Genomic DNA, 9,405 nt, shown 5'->3' with positions numbered 1-9,405 from the left:
TGATGCCTCCAGCTTTGCTTTTCTTTTTCATGATTGCTTTGGCTATTCAGGGTCTTCTGTGGTTCCATACAAATTTTAGGATTGTTTGTTCTAGTTCTGTGAAAAATACTGTTGGTATTTTGATAGGAATTGCATTAAATGTGTAAATTGCTTTGGGTAGTATAGACATTTTACCAATGTTTGTTCTTCCAATCCATGTACATGGAATGTTTTTCCATTTCTTTGTGTCTTCTCCAATTTCTTTTATAAGTATTCTGTAGTTTTCAGAGTACAGATCTTTTACCTCTTTGGTTAGGTTTATTCCTGGCCATCTTTTGGTTTTAGGTGCAATTATAAATGGGATCAATTCCTTGATTTCTGTTTCTGTTGCTTCATTATTGGTGTGTAGAAATACAACAGATTTCTGTTCATTGATTTTATATCCTGCGACTTTGCTGAATTTATGAATGAGTTCTTAAAATTTTTTGGTAGAGTCTTTCAGGTTTCTACATAGAGTATCATGTTGGCTGCAAATGGTGAAAGTTTGACTTCTTTCTTACTGATTTGGATACCTTTTATTTCTTTTTTTTTGTCTGATTGCTGAGGATAGGACCTCCAGTAGTATGTTGAACAGCAGTGGTGAGAGTGGACCCCATGTCATGTTCCTGACCTTAGTGGAAAAGGTTTTTCCCCATTGAGGATAATATTAGCTGTGGGCCTTTTGTATATAACCTTTATAATGTTGAGGTATGTTCCCTCAATCCCTACTTTCTTGAGGGTTTTTATCAAGAAAGATGCTATATTTTGTCAAATGCTTTTTCTGCATCCATTGAGAGAATCATATGGTTCATATCCTTTCTTTTACTAATGTGGTGTGCACATTGATTGATTGGTGGATATTAAACCACCCTTGCAGACCAGGAATAAATCCCACTTGACCGTGGTGAATAATTCTTTCAATGTACTGTTGGATTCAGTTTGCAGGTATCTTGTTTAGGATTTTTTCATTCATATTCATCAGGGATATTGGTCTGTAATTCTCCTTTTTAGTGGGGTCTTTGTCTGGTTTTGGGATTAAGGTAATGCTTGCCTCATAGAAGGAGTTTGGGAGTTTTCCTTCCATTTCTATTTTTTGGAACAATTTGAGAAGAATAGGTATCAACTCTTCTTTAAATGTCTGGTAGAATTCCCTTGGGAAGGCACCTGGCCCTGAACTTTTGTTTGTTAGGAGATTTTTGATTATTGATTGAATATTTTTGTTAGCTATGGGCCTGTTCAAATTCTGTATTTCTTCCTGTTTCAGCTTTGGTAGTTTGTATGTTTCTATGAATTTGTCCATTTTTTCTAGATTGCCCAATTTATTGACATATAATTTTTCATTATATTCTCTTATAATTGTTTGTATTTATGTGGTGTTGGTTATGGTCTCTCTTCTTTTATTTATGATTTTATTTATTTGGGTCCTTTCCCTTTTGATTAAATCTGGTTAGGGGTTTATCAATTTTATTAATTCTTCCAAAGAATCCGCTCTTAGTTTCGTTGATCTGTTCTACAATTTTTTTTTTAATTTCAGTATTGTTTATTTGAGCTCTACTTTTTATTATTTTCCTTCTTCGGACTTTAGGCTTTATTTGCTGTTCTTTTTCTAGCTTCTTTAGGTGTAAAGTTAGGTTGTGTATTTCAGATTTTTCTTGCTTCTTGCGGTAGGCCTGGATTGCCATATACTTCCCTCTTAGGACTACCTTTGCTGTGTCCCAAAGGTTTTGGACTGCTGTGCTCTCATTTTCATTTGTTTCCATGTACTTTTTAATTTTTTAAAAAATTTCCAGGTTAACCCATTCATCCTTTAGTAGGATGTTCTTTAATCTCAATGTGTTTGTGGTCTTTCCAGTTTTTTTCTTGTGGTTGACTTCAAGTTTCATAGCATTGTTCTCTGAAAATATGCATCATATGATCTCAGTCTTTTTGCACTTGTTGAAGGCTGATTTCTGACCCAGTATGTGATCTGTTCTGGAGAATGTTCCACATCTGTATTCTGCTGCTTTAGGATGAAATGCTCGGAATATATATGTTAAGTCCATCTGGTCCAGTGTGTCATTCAATGCTATTGTTTCCTTATTGATTTTCTGCTTAGATGATATATCCATTGCTCTAAGTGGGGTGTTAAAGTCCCCTACTATTATTGTATTATTATCAATGAGTTTCTTTATGCTGTTTATTAATTGATTCATATATTTGGGTGCTCCCAGGTTGGGGCATAGATATTAAAAAAATAATATTAATAAAATTAGTAATATTAAAAATTGTTAGATCTTCTTGGTGGATAGACCCCTTAATTATGATATAATTTGTTACATTCTTTGTTACAGGCTTTGTTTTAAAATCTAGTTTGTCTGATATAAGTATGGCTACTCTGGCTTTCTTTTGTTGTCCGTTGGCATGATGAATAGTTCTCCATCCCTTACTTTCAATCTACAGGTGTCTTTAAAAAATTTTTTTATTTAAATTAGCCAACATACAGAATATCATTAGTTTCAGATGTAGAGTTCAGTAATTCTTCAGTTGCATATAACACACGGTGCTCATCACATCACATGCCCTCCTTAATGCCTGTCACCCAGTTACCCCATCCCTACACCCACTTCCCCTCCAGCAACCCTCAATTTCTTTCCCATAGTTAAAATTCTCTCATGGTTTGTCTCCTTCTCTGATTTCTTCCCATTCTGTTTTTCCCTCCCTTCCCCTATGATCCTCTGCCACTTATGTCTTCTTTGGAGAAACGTCTGTTTATGTCTTCTGCCCATTTCTTGACTGGATTATTTGTTTTTTGGGTGTTGAGTTTGATAAGTTCTTTACAGATCTTGGATACTAGACCTTTATTTGATAAGTCATTTACAAATATCTTCTCCAATTCTGTCGGTTGCCTTTTAGTTTTTTTGACTCTTTCCTTTGCTGTGCAAAAGCTTTTTATCTTGATGAAGTCCCAGTAGTTCATTTTTGTTTTGTTTCCATTGCCTTTGGAGACGTGTCTAAGAAGAAGTTCTGCAGGTGTCTTTAGGTCTAAAATGAGTCCCTTGTAGACAAATTACAGATGGGTCTTTTTTTTTTTTTAATCGATTCTGATACCCTCTGTCTTTTGATTGGAATATTTAGTCCATTTACATTCAGAGTGATTATTGAAATATATGAGTTTACTGCCATTGTTACCTGTAAAGTTGTTGCTTCTGGTGATGTTCTCTGTTTCTTTATAGTCTTTGTTGCTTTTTGTCTTTTTCCTTCCCCACTCAGAGTCCCCTTTGGTATTTCTTGCAGGGCTGGTTTAGTGGTCATGAACTCTAATTGTTTTTGCTTGTGTTGGAAACTCTTTTATCCCTTCTTCTATTCAGAATGACAGTCTTGCTGGTTAAAATATTATTGGCTGCATGTATTTCCCATTTAGCATGTTGAGTATATCATGTCATTTCTTTCTGGCCTGTTAGATTTCTGTGGATAGGTCTGCTGCTAACCTTATGTGTATGCTGGATTTTTTACCAAAATAGTCATATAGGCTCTACCAGTTCAGAAATTGTACCTGGAATGAGTTATGAGTATTCTCAAGCATTTAAGTTCTACATGTTCTATAATAAAATGGGGGTAATAATATCAACTTCATAGATTTGGCGTGAGAATTAAATGAAAAAAAAAATATGTGTAGAGTGTTTTGGAGAGAGTTTGGGACATAGTAAGCACTCATCATTGCTATCATCATTTTAGTCATCATCTTAGGACTTTGAAAGGATATAAACTAACCTTTACAAACTTAAATAAAAAGAGAAGGGATTTATTACAAGAATGCATGAGAACTCAAGAGACTTAAGACCAGGAACTGCAATCAGTTCTCGGGAAAAATGGAACTCAGGAACTGGAGAGCTGGCAGGATTCAAGGCAATCATTCCCTGAGTTTCACTCTTTTTCTCTGAAGCTAGAGACTCCTTCTTTCATGCATTTACTTCATTTTTTTCTGACTACAGACTAAATTTTTCAGCTGCCACATGCATAGATTAGAGCACAGAGACACCACAACTCTGAGTCTTCATGTCCTCAGTCCACAAGACCAGTTACAGTGGTATAATGTTCTTAAGCTGTTACTTAGACACCCATTTTTCAAATTCTTAAAATTTGATTGGCACAGCTTGGATCAGATGTTTGTTACTGGTGCAGTCTGTTGCCAGAGTGGGACTATCAGATGTATGCAAGGGCCCTGTGTGTCATTTTTCCACACACAAACCAATTCTGACACCAGGTGGGTGTCCAACAATTAAATTCTCTAAGAGTTAGTGCAGACCCTACAAGTTAAGGACTGGTCTCATAGGACTACTCCAAATTCAGATAGCATTCAATAATATGGTGCCCAGGCTACCTACTCTTCTGCCAGGCCTACTATCCTATGACCCCCTCAGTTTCAATAATATATTAAAATGACCCCCATAACTCAGGAAAGTGCTGTTCTTAGTATTGCTCTTTATTATAAAAAATAGAAATGGACAGCCAGATTAAGAGGTACAAAGGGCAAGACCTGGAAGGGACCTGAGCACAGGAACCTCTGTCCCAGTGGAGTTGGGGTGTGTTATCCTTATGGTACATGAATGTGTTCACTGACTTGGTATCATTCCAAAGTTCAGGATTTTTTATCTACATTTCCTTGTGTGGGCATGATTGATTAAACCAATGGCCATTGGTGACTGAACTTAATTTCCAGCCTATCTTTGTTTCCAGAAATCAGAGGCTATAGCTGAGTGTTCTAACCTTCTAATCATCTGGTTGGCTTTTATGACAATTAGCCCCCATCCTGAAGCTATCTTGGACTTCTTCCACTAAGTGTCACCATTACGGTACAAAAGACACTCATCACTGAGGAAATTCCAAGAGTTTTATGAGCTCTGTAATGGGAACTTGGGACAAAAGACCAAATACTTCCTTTTTATTATACTGCAGGCCCATGATGTGAGTGGACTCTAGGAGTTCCCAGAGAGTGGGGTGTGATATGGCTTAAACAAACATTCCCAGTAGTGATTTCCACATGACCTTGGAATACCATGTTTCTCCTTGCCTTATCATCCCTTCTCTTAATCACCTCAGGCTGGCATACAAAATACCACAGACTGAGTGGCCTAAGCAACAGGAATTAATTTCTCAAGGTTCTGGATGCAGGGTAGGTTTCATTATGAGACCTCTTCTCATGGTTCGCAGGCAGTTGCCATCTTGCCATCTGCTCATATGATTTCTTTGTGCTTGTGAGGAGAAAGAGAGATAAATGAAAGAGGGAGAGAGCAAGAAAACACTCTTTGGTGTCTCTTCCTATAAGGACATTATTCCTGTTCCTAGGGTGCCACCCTTATGATTTTATTTAACTTCCTTATAGGCTCTATCTTTAAATACAGTCACATTAGGGGTTAGGGCTCCAACATATGAATTTTCTAGGAGGACACCATTCAGTCCATAGCATTTTCTGTTCTTATTACTAGTCCAAGAGCCTAGCACCCTGTTCCTAGAGAATTTGCTTTATAAAAGACCACCAAAGGGGCACTAACCCAAGGGAATTGATTAGTAATGGTAAAGTTTTAGTTATAAGCAGGGAAGAGATTTGTGGGATAAGGTTGGAAATAGGGAGTTGGGAGGGGAAATGAGCAGGTCTGTTAAATGTAAAATCATGCTTTCTGGGCAACTTGTATTTTAACTGTTATCAAGGCTAAGTCTTTATTCTTCCAACAAACTTTTGTAACTAATTTGTTGAACCTGGAATTAGTGTTTGTTAAAATTCATTTTGAATTTCTGACTTTCTCCTTTTTTTTTTACTAGCTCTTGGCCACTTTTTGGAACTATTTTTCTTTTTCCTTGAAGAATTCTCTCATTAGAACAGTTTCTGAGTTCAACCCTTTGAGACACATCATAGATAGGAACAGCTCACTCTGTATGTCTGGATATTTTTGTATTGGCCCCATTCCTCCTCTGCCTGCTCACTCCATGGAGCTGATTCAAGCCCAGAGCTCCCACTGACTTCAAAGAGCTCTGAAGTAAAGTGAGAAATAGTCTCACAGAAATTTCCCAAAATTATTTTGGATTTATAAAATAGCATTGATATTATTTTTAAAGGATGTGAATACTAGTTCTGGAAAATGAATGCATATTATGATTACCAGTTAGACAAAGTCAAGAAATTCACCTTTGGAGAGGAGGTGAAGATGGCAGTGGAATAGTAGGACCCTAGGCTCACCTTGTCCCATGAAAACAACTAGATAACTATCATATCATCCTAAATGCTCCAGAAATTGACCTGAAGAGTGGCAGAACAAACTCCACAACTAAAGGTAGAGAACAGGCCATATGAAGAAGGTGGGAAGTGTGGGGACATGGTTTGGGAGAGAAACAGATCATGGCCAATGTGGTAGGGAGGGAATTGTGGTTGCAGAGAAGGGAAAGAGACAGACTAACACGTGGGGGAGTACATGGGGAAAACGAATCCCCATAACAATTGGCTTGGAAGGTGAGAAGGCCCAAATTTTGTGAGATCTTGTAACCAGTGGGGCTTAAAGCCTGGTGTTCTAAAGATTAGCAGGTTTGGCTTGTGGAGAGCCTGGAGGCATTGGGACTACTCTTGGAGAGAAGGCAGGGAAAACTGACTGTGGACAATGGAAACAGCAATTTGAAGAGTGCCTGGGACACATAGTGGGGAAGTTATTTGCTTATCTAAAAGCCTGTCTCAGAGAGGCAACGTATAGTCCCTCTGGGAACAAAGAAACTGGCAGGCACCATTTCTATCCCCTGGCCCTCAGTTTAAGTACAGAGCCCTGGGTAAACCAGTGCAGTGCCACCACTTGCTACTTAACTTGCTTACACCCACCCCCACCTTCTCTCTGTGCTCCGATGGAACTGTCCTTCCCAGTCGTGCTTGCCTCAGTCCCATTGTGGCAGCCCCTCCCCAGAAGACCCTTCCCAAACCCCCTACCCACGCTGCATCTCCCCAACCTGGGAATTTCGCAAGGCCTTGGTTCTGGTAGAGGTGGTGACAGGTCTCATTTCACAAGCAGACCGGGGCACACCTAGTTTTAAAACTTGCTACATTTAGGCCAGGGACCAAACACTGCCCACAACAGGCAAAGAGAGCTTCTGCAGATGACTGGCCTGATGGATAAAGTGGCCAGGACAAAACGGCAGAGTACATGCAGCGCACATTGGAGACATTTACTGAAGTGCCAGGTCCTGGGGGACACTATGCTGGGGCACTATAGGACCTCTGCCCATACCTGGGGGACACTACACTGCAGGGCACTGTAGGACCTCTACTTCATAAGGCTGTTACCCTTAAGAACAAGAGACATAGCTGACTTTCCTAACACACAGAACCAAGCACAAAGACTTAGACAAAATGAGAAGACAGAGAAATTTATCCCAAATGAAAGAACAGGACAAGGCCACAGCCATAGATCTAAGCAAAACAGATGCAAGTAACATGCCTGATAGAGAATTTAAAGTAATGATCATAAAGATACTCACTGGACTTGAGAAAAGAGTAGAAGACATGAGTGTGACCCTTCATAGAGATAAGGAATAACATAGCAAAGATAAAGGGCTCAATAAATGAAATGAGAAACATGCTTGATGGAATTAACAGTAGGATGGAAGCAGAGGAATGAATTAGTAGACAGAGTATTGGGAAGTAATCAAGCTGAACAAAAGAGAGAAAAAAGAATTATGCAAAACGAGAATAGACTTAGGGAATTCAGTGACTCCATCAAACATAACATTTGCATTAAAGGAGTCCCAGAAGAAGAGAGGGAAAAGGGAGTAGAAAATTTATTTGAAGAGATAATAGCTGAAAACTTCCCAAATCTGGGAAAGGAAACAGATATCCAGATCTAGGAGGCAGTGAGAACTCCCACCAAAATCAGCAAAAGCAGATCCACACCCAGATATATTATAATTAAAATGGCAAAATATAGGGCGCCTGGGTGGCTCAGTTGGTTAAGCGACTGCCTTCAGCTCAGGTCATGATCCTGGAGTCCCGGGATCGAGTCCCGCATCGGGCTCCCTGCTCAGCGGGGGGTCTGCTTCTCCCTCTGATCCCCTTCCCTCTCGTGCTCTCTGTCTCTCATTCTCTGTCTCTCAAATAAATAAATAAAATCTTAAAAAAAAAATGGCAAAATATAGTGACAAAGAAAGAATTTTAAAGCAGCAAGACAAAAGAAGACAGTTACATACAAGGGAAACCATGTATGGTTATCAGGGGTTTTTCAGCAGAAACATTCCAAGCCAGAAGGGAGTGGCATGATATATTCAAAGTGCTGAATGGGAAAAATCAGCAGCTAAGAATACTCTATCTAGCAAGGCTATCATTCAGAATAGAGGGAGAGATAAAAGAGTTTCCAAGACAACCCAAATATAAGGGGATTTATGACCACTAAACCAGCCCTGCAAGAAATATTAAAGGGGACTCTTCAAGTAGAAAGAAAAGACCAAAAGTGACAGTATGAAGGTAGGAAATACAAAGGCAGTAAAAATGAATATTTTTGTAAAATATCATTCAGGGAACTCACAAAATAAAAGGATGTAAAATATGATACCATATACCTAAAATGTGGGGAGGAGAGTAGTAAAGAATAGGTTTGAACTTAAATGACCATCAACTTAAGATAGAGTGCTATATGCAAAAGATGTTATATACAAACCTAATGGTAACCACAAATCAAAAACCACTAATAAATATGCAAAGAATAAAGAGGAAGCAATCCAAATATATCACTAAAGAAAACCAGCAAACCATGAAAAGGAGAAAGACAAGAAAGGATCAGAAAAAATCTCCAGAAACAATCACAGTACAGGTAATAAAATGGCAATAAATACATATCTATCAATAATTACTTTTTAAAAAAAATTTTATTTTATTATGTTATGTTAATCACCATACATTACATTATTAGTTTTTGATGTAGTGTTCCATGATTCATTGTTTGTATATAACACCCAGTGCTCCATTCAATACATGCCCTCTTTAATACCCATCACCAGGCTAACCCATCTTCTCACCCCCCTCCCCTCTAGAACCCTCAGTTTGTTTCTCAGAGTCCATAGTCTCTCATGGTTCGTTTCCCCCTCCGATTTCCCCCCTTCATTTTTCCCTTCCTACTATCTTCTTCTTTTATTTATTTATTTATTTATTTGAGAGAGAGAGAGAGAGCATGAGAGGCGGAAGGGTCAGAGGGAGAAGCAGACTCCCTGCTGAGCAGGGAGCCCGATGCGGGACTCGATCCTGGGACTCCAGGATCATGACCTGAGCCAAAGGCAGTCGCTCAACCAACTGAGCGACCCAGGCGCCCCTCAATAATGCCTTTGAATGTAAATGGACTAAATGCTCCAATCAAAAGACATAGGGTGACAGAATGGATAAAA

This window comes from Neomonachus schauinslandi, chromosome 2 (assembly GCF_002201575.2).
Source record: "Neomonachus schauinslandi chromosome 2, ASM220157v2, whole genome shotgun sequence".
Classification (NCBI taxonomy): domain Eukaryota; kingdom Metazoa; phylum Chordata; class Mammalia; order Carnivora; family Phocidae; genus Neomonachus; species Neomonachus schauinslandi.
Note: the sequence above shows the minus strand (reverse complement) of the source record.